The sequence below is a fragment of the Carya illinoinensis genome, chromosome 10 (assembly GCF_018687715.1).
Source record: "Carya illinoinensis cultivar Pawnee chromosome 10, C.illinoinensisPawnee_v1, whole genome shotgun sequence".
NCBI classification, from domain to species: Eukaryota; Viridiplantae; Streptophyta; class Magnoliopsida; order Fagales; family Juglandaceae; genus Carya; species Carya illinoinensis.
Window position 1 is genome coordinate 3,008,891 of NC_056761.1, and position 16,501 is coordinate 3,025,391.

Sequence of the window (16,501 nt, forward strand, 5' to 3'; positions counted from 1 at the left end):
AACTTTATGATATCTAACTCTTAGTCAAAATCCAATAAAACACCTTAACTTATACTATTTTACTATTACTCACAAAATTATGAGATATTTCAAGTATCCAAACAAGCCCTAAAACAAACCAAATTAAGGATACAATTGCCCCAAATATTCAATCCTAGGGTTCATTTGGATAATGAGATTAGATAAGAATTATGTGAATGATAATGAAATAGTTTAAATTAAGATGTTTAATGTTTTACTGGATTTTGAAAAATGAGAGAGAATAAATTGAATAAAAATATTATGCAATTAAAATATTGTTAGAATATAATTTTTATTTTAAAATTTAAAAAAATGTTTTTTTTTTGAAAATTTGAGACAAGTGTAATAACTAGCTAATGATTAGATGAATAATTAGATGATTTTAAATTAAAAAGTGTTTATATTTAAATAATATTTTAGAATGAAATTATGAAAAATTTTAAGATAAGATGAAATGGTCTAACTTCCCAAACAAGCCGTATATACACTTGAAGCCGTATATACACAAGGGCAAAAAAAAGTCGTTAAAACTCAAACTCGACCTCGTCCATCTCCGATGTGTCTCCTTAAACTCAAAACGATGTGCTCTGCCACAGGCCCACATGGAGCTCTATTCGGTAAGTATGGACTATTTGTTCCCACCCACACCTTGGCACGGCAGCATATGTGCCAACCGACATTACACCCAAATGCCAACCCACATCATGCAACGTATCCGTCTCATATTCCGCGCCGAACATGGCCACGGAACAGTTTTCACCAGCTCCCATGGCCACCCCTACCAAAATTCTAAGCTGTCCTGCTAACCATGGCGACAACCTGGGTCCCATGCGCCGCATCGCGATGGCTGTTGCTAAGGCATCGGCGCAGGGTAGCAATACGTCGCCGTCGCCCACGCCATCGATGGACACCGGTGCCGGGTGTTCTGCATCGGTTTCTGTTGTTGTAATGGGATTCTCCATTGTGTTCTCTCTTCTCGCTCTTTTGAAGCAGTGAACATTATACTCGAGATGATTCTGCTAGAGAGATCGGTTTGATTTCCATGGTTTTGCGAGGGATTGTTATTTTTTTCGTATCTTTATTGACATGAAAAAATGAAATAATAAAATTCTTTTTGCGTAAATTATGAATCTAATGCGTACTGTGGACTCTCTCTCTCTCTCTCTCTCTCTCTCTCTCTCTCTCTCTCTCGCGTGAGAAATATTGTAGACAAAAGAGGATGCTTTGTTTTATCGTTCGTTCTTCTTTCATGGAAAGATCAATATGACCTAAACTAAGGTCGATTTTGATGAAGCATGACCCCTTTTTAACCAACAATATACTTGCATGGTAACGTTGTGTCAACTATTAGTTTTTGGGAACTTTGAGTGACTACATATATGTATATTCCATAACAGATTTACTAAGTATACTTCAAGGAAAAAAAAAAAAATACTAAACATCGAGCAGCAGAATAGCTTCTTTTTGTTTATTTTGATATACCTGTACGTATCCACTGAGTCGTAACTCGCAAAATTACAACATACAAGCACATGCGCAACAGACATTGTGCCTTGTGTATTCTTCCATGGCATCTGTACAGAAAATTTCTAAGCCTCAAAGCAATATGACAGCGCAAGCCATCTTTCAAGAGGCAGTCCCTTTGAACTGTTGAATGTCCAGTTCGTGCTCTGCCACCATGATACAGGAATCCGCTTCCAGGGTCACAACGGAGCTCTTATCCCTTAAAAACGAATCCTTGGGAGAATTTAGCATCTCTGTCGTGCACTGCACATCGGGTGTTATGCCAACCTGATCTATGTCATGAAGTGCGGGGGATAGGTACCTCGTGACTGTTACAAAGAGGGCTGAACCGTCATGGAGCTCTGTGACACTCTGTAGATGCCCGAGTCAGAATCTATGCAAGTAAACAATTATGGGGGGGGCTACGGTTTAAGCTTTGACAAAGGTGGTTTGCAAGGTTGGAAATAGAAACTGAAAACAACAGAAGTGACTTGGGAAAATGCCAGAGATATAAACCAGAACAAAGATTTCAGATTTGAACCACATAGAGTTGAATGAATTCACGGTACACAGTGGTCATATAATGGGAAACTACCTGTGCCGTTCTTCATTCAAATACAAGAGTGTCTCATAGCAACTCTTAATTGAGCATTATCATTTCAAGATCATTACATCTTTGGGAATGTAATGATCTTGAAATCTTTGGGAAATGTATTAAATCTTTGGGAAATGTTATTACCTGAATTTTACCTTTCCCAAAGGTTTTGTGCCCTACAAGTATAGCCCTGCCATTGTTGCGTAGCGCTCCTGCCAAAATCTCACTTGCACTTGCACTCCCCTCATTGACCTGTTTCAGGCAGTGATACATTTGGCAACCAAAATAACTGAGGACTAGGTGCGGTATAAAAGACTGATTAAATGCATTAAGACCTTCGTGTTTTAAATATTCAGAGCCAAAAGGTATCATTTTCAAATCCTATGACTAAGGATCGATCAGAATCATCTGGAAATTTTTCATAACAAAAGAAAAAAAATCAGCTCAAAATGATATGATACACAATGGAACAAAAGATACAAAAAAGATAGTTAAAATGCAGAGAGAGATAACACCTAAAACATGCAGTCAATTGGGTTTAATGTAGCATGTCAGTTGGCCAAGTACTTATTGGGTTGAAAAGTACCCAACTTCAATCCAGTTCTGATCTTTATTAGGCAAAATGAAAGAAAATGTTGTTAAGAAATTGTATTTAGCAATATTAATTGGACGAACACAAAATTTAGGAGTCTTCCACGTTCTTTATTTTTCCCCCTTAATTAAACCAGTTGATATGTGTTAATCTGAAATTCATCTGTACATAATCTGTTGATATGATGCACCAATTCTACTGCAAAAATAAGAAATTGATTTTTATACACTGCAACTTCTTACACACAAATAGCTAGAGTGTAAAGAAATTAAGAATGATTAACATAACTTCCTTCTGATAGGAAGCTTCCACATATGAAGTTAGATACTCACAAGCACAACAAGTGGATCGTGAGTTATAGCATGCCCATTGACCATGTTGATGGGTGACGTGTTTCCATCCCGAACAATTGTGTTCACGAGAGTCTCATCCCCATCAAGCCATATTTGGGCAATATCAAGTCCTGCTTTTAACAGGCCCCCCTGTAATATGAAATAAAATAAGAGGAGAATGTTATGGAAAGAAAATTGAGGTAAGAAAATGAAGTTTCTGAGATTTTCTATCTAAAAAGATAACGAAATTTACTGGATTGTTCCGCAGATCAAGTATATATGCCCGTACATTCAGTCTTTCCATTTCATGAAGTGCATTTTTCATATCAGCAGCAGCAGTCTGTATGAAACAGATACTGATTTCTCAACTAATCATTATTTTTCAAGGTATGTGCCATATCATAGAAAAGAAGCAGCATCTTTGTCGGATCTGGAGATAGTACCTGAGAGAAAGCTGAGAGCTTCACATAACCAATTTTTGTCAGATGGCCATCTCCAGTTCTGTGAGGGATGATGGTGCTTGATCTGGGAGAGAGCTTAATGTACTCCCTAGGTAGTTTGACCTTCAAGCAGATGAGGTAAGTGTCCCAATCAGTTCATCAAAGAACACAGTTTATTGTTAGAACGTAGCAAGCCAGAGCAGATGAATGCTTTTGCATGAAACTGTAAGTTCAGGCTTTATTCTATTCTGTCAGAAAGAAACCAATTGTGTTTCATAATATATCACATCAACAATGCCATATAACAAATGCTTCATTACCTCTTTGACACTAGAATCACTCGCCAAATCTTTTCTCTGGAAAATAGAGCACTAAATTAGTTGTTGACACATTTGCTGTTGTTAAGAAGATTAGATTACAGCACAAAACACCCCAGAACAAGAACAATCATTCTATATTTGGAAAGTATTCATATCAGTCCACAAGCACCACCAAAATGAATAATGTTGACGTCCTTTTCTTGTTTCGATAAAATATGAATTCAATTGTTGGAAATATTCAGCATCAGGGGTTTTAGTGTTAAAAGCTTGTCCGCAAGCACTACCAAAATGAATTGGTTCAGGAAGTTTAACAGTCTTCATTCTCTCAACACGAGGTGAATCATCCCTTGCAAAATATTCATATGAAACGCACTCAGTAACAGACATATAACTATGAAGTTGAAGTGAAGGGTAGATGGAAAAATTTTGTTCAGCCCTTGGAGGATGCTCCATATCCTCGTAGGGGAATTGTAAATCTGTCTACTATGACACTATGAACCACAATTTTGAAACAATCTGCCTAGTGTTATGCTGTTCATACTGAGAATAAAACAACTAGTTCTCCACATGATAAGAATGCCTGATCTTGTGTTATTGTGGAAAAAAACTTTCAAGTTGAATTTTGTTTTTTTGTTTTTTTTTGTTTTTTTTGTTTTTAAATGGTATTGTGTAAAGGTGAAAAAATAAGGGCTCAAGACTTCTTTGAAATGGTCGTACTCAACATACAACGTTTACAAAAGGAGAGGATGATTATATTACACTGTGGACTTTAACTGCAACAGCTGTTCCAACATGCCCTCTAAGCTTCTGTGCTACTGCTTCAATATCAAGGCTATCAAGCCTCTCTCATTAAGTTATAAAGGTAGTTTAAAACCAATATGACATAAGTTGAACGGATATTAGGCTAAGAAAAATTCAAATATGCAGAAGAAAAGTCATCTGAAAAACAACTCATGGACAAGGGCCAAGGACCCTTCTATTTTCCGAAATAAGAGAGAATTTGAAGTGATATTAGAAAATAAATTTTGGCATGTAAAGAATAATGGAATGCTAATTTATAAACCTAGAAAAAGCTTTTTCCCTTGAGCAAGGTTCGAGTAGGAATTGGAAGTAACTGTGATAGCATAGCATAATGAATATTTAAAGACTCAATATTCAGAATAAGAAATCAAATCTCAGATGGGACAGTACCATTAATCTCAATCAACTCATCTCCTTCATGAATGCCAGCACGAGCAGCTGGGCTACCATCTACTGAAGCCAAAACAACCTGCAATGGCAACACAAAGAAAATGATTTTGGTGCGGGAACATATTTTTTTGATAAGTAATAAGAGAATTTTATTCATACGAATGAAGTAGGCATAACCCGTGTACATAGAAAGTATACAAAAAAGACACCTAATTACATTCTAGCTAAGGAAAGAAAATCATGGACATTGTTTCCATCAAGTATAATGGCTGAAAACCACAACATTATAGTGCGCATAAAAAAATTCTGAAGTTCCTCCAGTGTGCATTCCCTATCTTCAAAGTATCTCTCATTCCTCTCTGACCATGTACACCACATGATCCACAACGGGATCATCTTCCACACTGCCGCCACTTGAGGACTGCCTTGAAGCTCCTTCCAACAGGCCAATAAATCCACCACCCGTGAAGGCATTACCCAAGCAATATCCAATCTTCTAAAAATCTCGTTCCATAGCCCCCTTGTGATCTCACAATGTAAAAGTAGGTGATCTACAGATTCTCCCTATTTTTTACATAGGTAACACCAATCCATCACTATGATTCCCCTCTTCCTCAGATTGTTCGTAGTCAAGATCTTTCCAAGAGCAGCAGTCCATACAAAAAAGGCAACCTTAGTAGGCACCCGTGATCTCCAAATCCTCTTCCATGTAAATGAAACATGGCCATGAAGTGACAAAATCTTGTAATAGGTCCTGACTGAACATTTTTTACTACCATTAGCCTTCCACTGCAACTTATCTTCTTGAGCCATATTATTTCTCATGGAACAAAGCAACCCAAGGAAGTCAGACATAGCCTGTAGTTCCCAATCATGGATATTTCTATTGAAGAGAACGTTCCACTGATAAGATCCATGGGAGAGTACCCGCATATCTGCAACAAAGGCATCTCTATTAGCTGCAATACTATAGAGTGCTGGAAATGCCTTGGACAACGCGCACTCTCCACACCAAACATCATGCTAGAACTTGATTTTGGAACCATCTCCTACCACGAATCGTAAGTGGCTTTGAAACGCCTGCCAACCCCTCCTAATAGATTTCCATAGGCCCACACCATGTCTCCCCCTTACTTCCCTGGAGCACCAGCCTCCCCACTCTCTCCCATGTCTAGAATCAATAATCTCCTTCCATAGTGTGTTCCCCTCTAGGTGGTACCTCCATAACCATTTACCCAAAAGAGCTTTATTGAATGTTCGCAAATTGCATATCCCCAAGCCTCCATTTGGAATAGGAGAACAAACCTTGTTCCAATTAATTAGGTGAAATTTTGTTTCCTCCCCTATTCCCCCCCACAAAAAAGCCCGGAATAGTCTCTCAATTCTAGTTGCCACCCCTGCCGGCAAAGGAAAGAGTGAGAGGAAGTAAGTGGGAAGATTAGTTAAGGAACTCTTAATTAAAGTAAGCCGTCCCCCTTTCGATAGATACATGCGTTTCCATCCATCAAGCTTCCTCTCAACTTTCTCCACCACCCCATCCCAACTGGCCTGAGCCTTAAAGTTAGCCCCCAACGGGAGACCCAAATATTGCATAGGTAAAGAAGACACCTTGCAATCCAACAGCTGCGCCAAGCTATTAATATTAGGCACCACACCCGCCGCAACCATCTCCGATTTACTAAGATTGACTTTGAGCCCCGACACTGCTTCAAAGCATAACAAGAGAGCTCGCAGAGATTGAATCTGGCCAGAATTCACATCGCAAAATAATAGGGTATCATCTGCAAATAAGAGATGAGAGAGTGAAGTAGGCCCATCTGTGCCATTACCGACCGAGAAACCAGATAAGTAACCTCCTCCAACAGCAACCTTCACCAACCGACCAAGTGCCTCCATAACAACGACAAACAGGAGAGGTGACAAGGAACCCCCCTGCCTCAGACCACGTGTGCTATTAAAGAAACCAGCCGGGGTGCCATTAACTAACACTAAAAACCGGACGGTAGAAATACAATAGCGGATCCATGAAATCCATCTATCACCAAAACCACACCTACCAAGCAAGTAAAGGAGGAAATCCCAATTTACATGGTCATAGGCCTTTTCCATATCAAGCTTGCAAAGAATACCTGGAATGCCTTCCTTCAACCTATGATCTAAGCACTCATTAGCAATAAGTATTGAATCCAGAATCTGTCTCCCCCTAATGAAGGCATTTTGGGGCTTAGAAATAATATGTTCCATCAACGAGCTAAGCCTATTTGCCAAAACCTTGGAGATTATTTTGTAGACTCCACTCACAAGGCTTATAGGGCGAAAATCTTCAATTACCTTGGCCCAATGTTGCTTTGGAATAAGAGCAATGAATGTCGCATTGAGGCTTTTCTCAAATTTATCGAAAGAGTGGAATTCTGCAAAAACCTGCATGATATCACCTTTCACTACATCCCAACATACCTGGAAGAATCCCATAGAGAATCCATCTGGGCCCGGTGCCTTGTCCTTTGCCATGCTACAAATAACCTTGAACACCTCATCCTCCTCAAACTCCCTTTCCAAACCATTTGCACTTTGTGAATCAATAGACTCGAAAAACAAGACATCAAGTTTAGGCCTCAACCGTACCGGTTCCGAAAGGAGATTTTTAAAATGCTGCACAATGTGATTTTTCAACTCATCAGAGGATGAAAGCACTTGAGTACCTGAGTATAGTGTCTCAATAGTGTTACTACGTCGATGTGAATTCGCCACTTTATGGAAGAACTTTGTACATTTATCACCCTCTTTTAGCCAAAGGGCCCTGGATTTTTGTCACCACGAAATCTCTTCCATCAATAACACCTTCTCCAGCTCAATTACAACCTCCCTTTTCCTAGCAAGGGCCTCCTCCGAGAGGTCTCTCGTCAGTTCCCTAGCCTCAAGATCTTGTAGTTCCTCCATAAGGGTATTCTTTTGATTATCAATGCTACCAAACACTTCCAAGTTCCACTTCTTAAGATCTTGCTTCAAAGCTTTGAGCTTGCAAGCTAGGATGAAATTGGGGTTGCCTGTAAACATATAAGAGGACCACCAAGAGTGTACCAACCCTCCGCCCCTAACCACATATTTTCAAATTTGAAAGGTCTGCGTCTACCAATAATACCTCAACAATCTAACACAATAGGGAAATGGTCGGAACACACCCGGGGCAGCCTTTTCTGAGGGAGTTCAGGAAAATACGCCTCCCATGACGGAGAGACAAGGAACCGATCCAATCTTGACCATCCCCGACCATTAGACCATGTGAACTCACCCCCGAGAAGGGGGAGGTCCATAAGCTCTAAATCAAAAACAAATTCCGAGAACTCCTCCATGGCTGTCGAATGGCAATGAGTCCCCAGTCGCTCTCTGGGGAAGCGAACAATATTAAAATCTCCCCCCATGCACCACGGCACCTCCCATAAATAAAGAAGACCTGCCAACTCCTCCCATAGTCGCCTCCTCTTATTATCCAAATTTGGGCCATAAGCACCCGCAAAGGCCCATTCCCATTCATCAATCATATTTTTAAAACGACAGGCAACAGAGAAATTCCCAACACATTCCTCAACTGTCTCCACCATTCTTTTGTCCCACATTAAAAGAACCCCCCCTGAAGCACCCAGTGATGCCAAGTAGGACCACCCGAAGTATGAACACCCCCACAAGCTACGAATTATTCTTCTATCCATGACCCTCAACTTAGTTTCTTGAAAACACACAACATCCACTTTCCATGACCGCAATAAAGATCTTATACGAAGTTGTTTATTGCAGTCATTCAACCCCCTCACATTCCACGACAATATCTTAGGCTTCATAGTTACATATAGTGCCCCTCCCTTTCAATCTATCTCTACCACCACCCCCTTCTTTAGTTTCATAGTTGATTGAGCAAGAAAGCCTTTTGAGTTCCCTTGCTTTCTTCTTGGTTGACTTCGAACGACTATTTTCAATAGCAATAAGAAGGGCTCTAAATTGATCCTCATAACTCACACAAGAAATACCAAGGGAGGAATACATCTCCTCAACCTTCTTAAATACCCACTCCGATGTAGACAAGTCCAGGACAGGGGAAATTGTGCAAAGAGGAGTTGGTTCCTTCACAGAAGGCCCGTTGTCTACCAAGGATACTACCGAAGCAGAGCCGTGTATTACCTCCCACGGCTGAGTTTGACCAGACTCTTTAAGGCCCATCGGAACCCCCTCAGAAGGCAAGACAGCCACCTGTAGAGTAGATGGAGCAACAATGGACTCTCCTAGCTTCACCGGCGTGTTCTGTATGTGTTCCCCACTCACGTTTTGAGGAAAAACTTGGGAAACTGCTGCGCACGGCATTGGGATGGGATCCACAACTGCCGTTGAAGACCTTGCATCCTCGAACTACCCACTCTGTGCCGATTCCACCACCTCGCAGCTGGAGACAGATATCGGGACTACGGGAGCTTCAAAAAGACCTGTAACAGACGAAAAAACCTCCGACAAGGAAGCCCCACCCTTCATTAGCGTTGAGATGGGACCCACGACTGCGGTCAAAGGCCCTGCACCCTTGGTCGACCCACTCTGTGCCGATTCCACCACGTCGCAGCTGGAGATAGGTATCGGGCTGGCTACGGGAGCTCCAACAGGGACCTAAATCAGTCAAAAAATCCTTCGGTGAGGGAACCCCACCCTTCGTCGGTAACCCCCCCACCATCGCCGGCGTCTGAGGTTCGCCCCCATCTCCCTCGCCGCGACCCACAGCTACGGGGGGAAGGGAAACCCCCCCTCGACGCCACACTGACCCGTTAGAAGGCCTGAAAGGCCTGTCAGGCTTTTGGCTATGGGTGGGCCCTTCCCCTTGGAAGGCCCAGCTCCCTCCCGTGGCCCACTTGAGGCTCCAGGGCCTGGATCACATAAAGGGCCCTTGCCCTTGGATTGAAACTGGGGCCCTTGCCCTTGGATTGAAATTGGGGCCCAGCTCCCTCAACTAGCCCAAGGCCCGCTGGCCCATCCCCCCTGCTTGGGTCCAGTCCCCACCCATTAGCTTCAACGCACCATTTAATCCAATTCAGATTTAAGTGCAATTCACCCATTTGTTTTTCCATATCAGTTAATAACCGAAGAGCTCTTTTTCTTTTGTAGGCCAACACTCCTCCTGTCATCCTCCTCACGCCTCTGGTTCTTTGCAGAAACGGCGCCATTGACAGGCCTTCTGTCCCAGGGATGGGATGGGACAAAGGAGCCCTGTTGTTGGAGGGCTTCCTTGTACGTCTAAGGAGCCGATGGCTCCTGACCAGCAGATCGAGCTTCCCATGATGCCTGGCCACTAGTCCGAGCCACTTCCCTTATGACCTCCGCTAGCTCCTCCATCCCCTTCCATCTCTATCCTCAGGAACCAGAATGCTGTTACGACGGCCACCACCTCGATGCTCTTCCAACGCCATGAAAGCACCCTGAACATTTGTACACTTCTGCACAGTAAATCCCCTGTCACCTTCCCGATGGCTACCATAAAAAATCTTCCTTCTTCCCTTCATGCCATCCTCCAGAGCCTTGCTAAACCACCTTGCAGTGGCTAACCCCATTCTTAAGCTTCTCACAAGCCTCCACCCACTTTCTGTAATGATCATCCATCTTCCCTCCCTAGAAACTTCAAAAGTTTTAAGCTCAATCACAACAACCACTTTCGCAGAAGCCATTACTCCTCCCCACCAAACAAACTCAAGTTCATCCTAACATGGATACCAACTAAGCTCGAAAGAGAGAAGGAAAAACAAACTGAAAAAAAAAAAAAAAAAAAAAAATGTACGGAGAGAATTTCCTCTCTCCTCAAACTCACTAACAGGATTGGTGCAGAAACATATGATGAGTAAAATTTAAATGGTAACAGAAAAACATCTAAAGTCCTCTTTTCCTTTTTTTTCCCTCTTAATTCAAATTTAAGGATAAATTCATAATCTGAAAACACAATGATTTTCAAAGCCCCTCTCATACCCATCCAATTAAAAATGTTTTTCTCTAGGAATACATACACATGGAAATAAATTACAACAACTATTGAGTATACACGCTGAAAGTAACATAGATTTTTGTCTCACGAGAAGTCTTAACGCAGCACCTTTGTTCTCATTGGTTAACTTACGGATGGATAAAAAATGGACGCAGAAGTCATTTGTAAAGCAGGAATTTCTCTATATCTAACAGCCAGTAAATCAATCCTTTTTTCCCAAAAAAAGGTCACTTGTGTGTGTGTTTTTTTTTAATTAAACAAAAGAACAGGCTTTGGTTTGTCGCTAACCAGATGTCCCGTCCTTGACCCAGCATTTATGAGAAGGCCGACTCCCTGCAAATTCCCATCACTTCCAATTTTGAAACTTTGATATTCCTGCCGGCAAAAGCCATTCTAGGATTGATCAAAATAATTGTTATCTGACATAGTATCTTCCAGATTAAAACATCCTGGTAGATCTGAATTACAATATATCAAAAGGACCTCTGGACTGATAATCCGAGTAAATGGATCTCCAAGAGTAGAAAGCATTCCACTTATTTTCGTATACGCCGCATCGGCTGATCTCAGGGGAAACAGTTCCACCATTGTTTCTTGTAACTTTGAATCCCAATCTACAAAACATCATAATTTCTATTACATGATTTTAGCTCCTTAGTCCATTCACTTGCCTCAACACCACAACCAAAAAGAACCACAATTACCAAGAAAAGAAAATCCATTGTACTGATCGAGAATAAAACACCCCAGCTACCTTGATGATTAAATGATGGGTCTATAAATGTTTCTCGAATCAAACCCCAAGCCTCCACAAGTGTTCTTTGAACTGTATTCACCTACAAATAAACCTTATTTACTCAACACTGCGCTAATCACGCCACGATTCAAATCCTAATATAGATTAGGAGAACCAAAATAACAAATAAAAAAGGAAATAAAAATCACCTATCGAGCTCGTGAGACCGGAAAAGCAACTGTAATTGGCTGGGCAAGAGCCGGGGAGTCGCAGCAGACCGAGACTAAAGTAGTGGCTGCGGCGGCAAACCCGAAAAATCCTTTTACGAGCGGTCCGATAAGTTGGGTACCAAGATGTTGTGCCTCAGACTTTGGTTTGTACGAAGCACAGGGCATTATCAACGCGCTCCAGTTCTCGCTTCTAAGGCGGTTTAAGCACGAAAGCCTATGAGAATGGGATGATCGTGACATGGGTTTCGGCAGTTCGGTTGAGATTGGTGAGCAGTGGGTTGGTTTGAGATTCAAGCTGCGGCACAGAGCCGGCTCCATTTTTCGGTTTTAGTTCTTCGCTTCGAGAAAAGTAAGAAACCGAGAATGGCGGCCATTTTATTTTTTTTTTGGATTCTGGTGGGTCCACATGAATCTTCCTCACGTCTCAACGCCCAAAAATAAAAACAAAAAATAAAAAATAAAATTGTGGTTCTATGATCCATTGAGAGGGCAATATCAAAAGGAAAAATGATTTATACATAATATTTTTTACAATATTTCATATAATTATATTTTAAATAAAAAATATTTTATAAAAATAAAAAAATAATAATTACAATAGTAAGTATACAAAAATTATAAAATCACTTTGAAAATAAATAAATAAATACGAAATTTATATAAAAAATTAATTTTTAAATAATAAATTTACTCTTTTTCAAAAAGAAAAAAATCTAATTGTAAGCATAATTGCATATTAATATGTACACTAATCTCATGTGATTTGTTAAAAAGTAGATTTTATTAAAAACAGTAATAATTTAAATTTTGAATATAAATGAATCAGAATTGTTGAATAGATTAGTACGCGACTTTAATTGTATATAGCAAAACTTTTTATAAAAATATTTTTATCTTACAATATTATTGTAAAATATGTTATAAAAATCTATTTTGCTGGTATCATTACTCCTCCTACTGCCTGTATCTTTTTTTTCGATAATTTATTAAATTTGTAATTTAAAAAAAAAATAACAAACCTTGTTTTTTAATTGAGAAAAATGCTTTTGAAATGTTGAAAGAAAAAGAATTAACGATCGACTAATACCTTTACTGACATATTTATCTTACATAATTAAAGAAAAATATGCTTATAAAATATCATTTCTGCCTTTGGGAGTTTTAAAATTTCACTTTTAAGGGTTATAAAAAAAATCACTTTTAAGGCAAAAAAAAAGTGCTAGATTTTCTAAAAAAAAAGAACAAAATTTTAGGGAATTCTGACTTCCAATAAAAGTGGGCTGACCCAACTAAAATTAGCAGATATCGCTTGTACATTCGGGGTTCAGCCCATCCCATCTAGACGTGATCTGGGCCAATCAAGTATATATAGAACCGTCCAAAAACTCAATTATTATTATTTTAAGGAAAAATGTAGTTACAAGCACAATTATACACTAATCTGTGTACCAATATGATGTGATTAATCAAAAAGTAGATTTTATTAAAAATAGTATTAATTTAAATTTTAAGTATGAATAAATCAGTGTTGGTACACAGATTAGTGCGCGACTGTACTTGTATGTAGCAAAACTCTTATTTTAATTCTAAAAATTGTTTGGAGTCGAAAGAAACAGAAAAGAATGAAAATAAAAAATTTATTTATTATCTCTTTTTTTATCATGCTCTCACCATCTTATGATATGGTATTAAGTGATAAGTTTACAAGTAAAACATAATAAATAATTTCTAATTATTTAATATCACATCATGAGATGATGAGAAAATAATGAGAAAATAAACTATGAATAACATTATTCGAGTATTGTAAATGAAGAACTAAACTTGATCACATTGTATTAGCATCCACGAAAATAAATTAGGTTTTCAGTACTTTAAAAATGAAGAATCTATCCCACCCCACCCCCTACCAAAAATATAAGAATAAAATAAAATAAAAGTTGAATATATAGGGATGAGAGTTGGACAGTAGTGGGGACAGAGGCTGTCAATCACCTGCCTTATAGTAATAAAAAGTAGGTGAAAATCTCTACAAAACAGATCAAAGTGAGGCTTTTTTTTGTGTGTTGGGTTCATTGAAAGAAGGGTCCATGTCTGAGTGACCACTATTTACTGCACATGATTTCGCATTGAGAATGTCAGCCAACAAAATGGGTTTGATATTACAAATCCAAACATGTCATCATGCAAGAAGCACAAATTTTGTGGAAGACGTTTGTTGGAGAAAAGCTGTCTCATGTTTAACCATCTTTTCTCCATACGTTTTGATTGGATTCCTCAAAGACATTGATAGATCGAAGCCTTTCTATGAATATATATGAAGAAAAATAAAAGAAAAACGATTAAGACAGACAAAAACAAAACAAAACGAAAAAAGTGTACGTACGTTCCATTCACTGGCTAGAATCGAAAAAACATTAAGGGGGAACAAAAATGAGTGTTTGGCCCCAAGTTCTTGGCATGAATGTTAATGGTTTTGTGTAGGACTAACATGTAAGTCTTTTAGTGTCATGAAGAATTTAGATTTCCTCCCATGAAAAGGTGATGCATGCATATATGCAGCTAGCTCTGATTAAACATTGACTCAGAAAGGCAGAAAGCTAGGGTAATGATCCAATTAATGGGGCTATGCTTTAATTTATTGGGATCAACGAGCTGGAAGTACTGCTCGTTAATTAGATACACCCAACTTGATCAGAAATTAGTTGAACCTTTAAATTCACATTAATAATCGTACCGAGTCAGGGAAAAAAAATCACCCTAAAAGATCAACGGAACAGTATTGGCTGTCAATTGAAGGGGATATCACGAGAAAATTGAACACGACTATCCTTGATTGACCTAATCAGCAGAGATCAATCAGCAGAGATCAAGACAACTTTTGCAAGCTGGAAGTCCATGTTATATCTGTAGAAGGTGGGTACATACGTACGTACGTAGCATCGGCCACTCCTCATTATGATCTTAACATGATGAAAGTAAGAATATTGATTACAAGAGCCGAGTATTTTTTAAATGTTAATTAAGGCCTGCAATAAAAATTGCTTATTGGTGACTAGTTATTTTCAATTAAAATGAGTCTATTTTCATCACAAATAATTAATATTATTATAAAAAATTGATCATAAATATTTGTTTTTCTTATAACGCGTCTCTTGCTTAATAATGACATGATTTAGTGAATTGTTTAAGTACGTACGTGGTGGTCACAAAACAGGCAATTATGGGATCGATCGATCGAGTTGCGATAGGAACAATTAATAAAGGGTTGCATGATCAGAACAATATTGGCAACTATCAGATTCGGAAACATGGATCGAGGATGGTGATGTTGCTCGATCTATGCGCAAAGTCATGTCATGCATGCAACATTAATTAAGCATAATTGTAGGATTTGATCAACACGAGAAGAATAATGCCATGCCGTCTGAAAAATTCAAGAGTCATATATATAATTAATAAGCATTTTATGCTCTAAAGATTCAATTTTTCTATTGATATGGAAATTAGGATTTAAGATATAAAACGGACATTAACCTTCAATTTCCATTTCTATTTGCAGATATAAAAAATTTATACATATTTATGAGTAATATTAATTAAGTCAATAAAAATGAGTGATCAGATCAATTATTTAGATCATCTGACGAGGCTGAATTTACTCGTTAAAGTTAGTACCATTTCGATATTTTATTTTATTTTTGTATTTTTTTAATAGTTACAGAAGTGTTTGATAATAAAGTGGTGTGTGTGTTTTTTTTTTGTCTTTAAAAAATATTTAAAAATATATATAAAATTACACTATGGATAAGCTTAAAAAGACAAACTGACTCTATAGACCGCAGCACCATCTGGCAAAAGAGGACAGATAGTCAAGCCCCTGGCGTTCTTCTTATCGTCTACCCTACACGTTCCAGTACTTCTATAACGATGCATATCTATAGCTAGCTAGGCACGTACGTACGTGTGTGTGCCCTTTCCACGTATGGAATCTAGTGGTTGTAGGGTCTTCAATTGTCAGCACGATTTGAGCAAAGGCTGCTAGCCCTTGGTGATCTTTGACTCTATATTCCAATTGTCTGGATCGACCACTCCAATCGGTGCGCTTACTAATTTTGATCTAGTCGTCCCAGAATTTAAGGAGTTCATGAGATCAGAGCAAGCAAGAAGTTAATGCATGCATTCATTTGTAATAGCTACTCCATTCATGACCTTCAAATAAATTAATTTATAAGCTTCTTGCTTTGGTAAGAAATTCTGTGTTAAACAAACGTACTTTAGAGCTAGGGCTCTCTGTATTATATATGAGAATGTGTTGCATTCATTGTACTGTACTTACATGCTATTTTTTTTCCCTCCTAAGCAAGCAGTTTCATGGATGAACTAAAGGTTTCATGATACATCGTACAAGATTCAATGAAGTGGAAGTTCTCAATAATTATCCAAAAACAAACAAATGTAACACTAGTGAAAAAAAAAAAAAAAGAGACCTAGAGCCAAACAATGGCTTCCGCCCATTTTCTATAAGAGA

At 38.8% G+C, this 16,501-nt stretch overlaps 1 pseudogene; it reads right to left on the reverse strand.

The window, feature by feature from the left end:
* Positions 1–1,464: 1,464 nt before the first annotated feature.
* LOC122279552 lies at positions 1,465–12,371 on the reverse strand (annotated as a pseudogene).
* Positions 12,372–16,501: the final 4,130 nt, after the last annotated feature.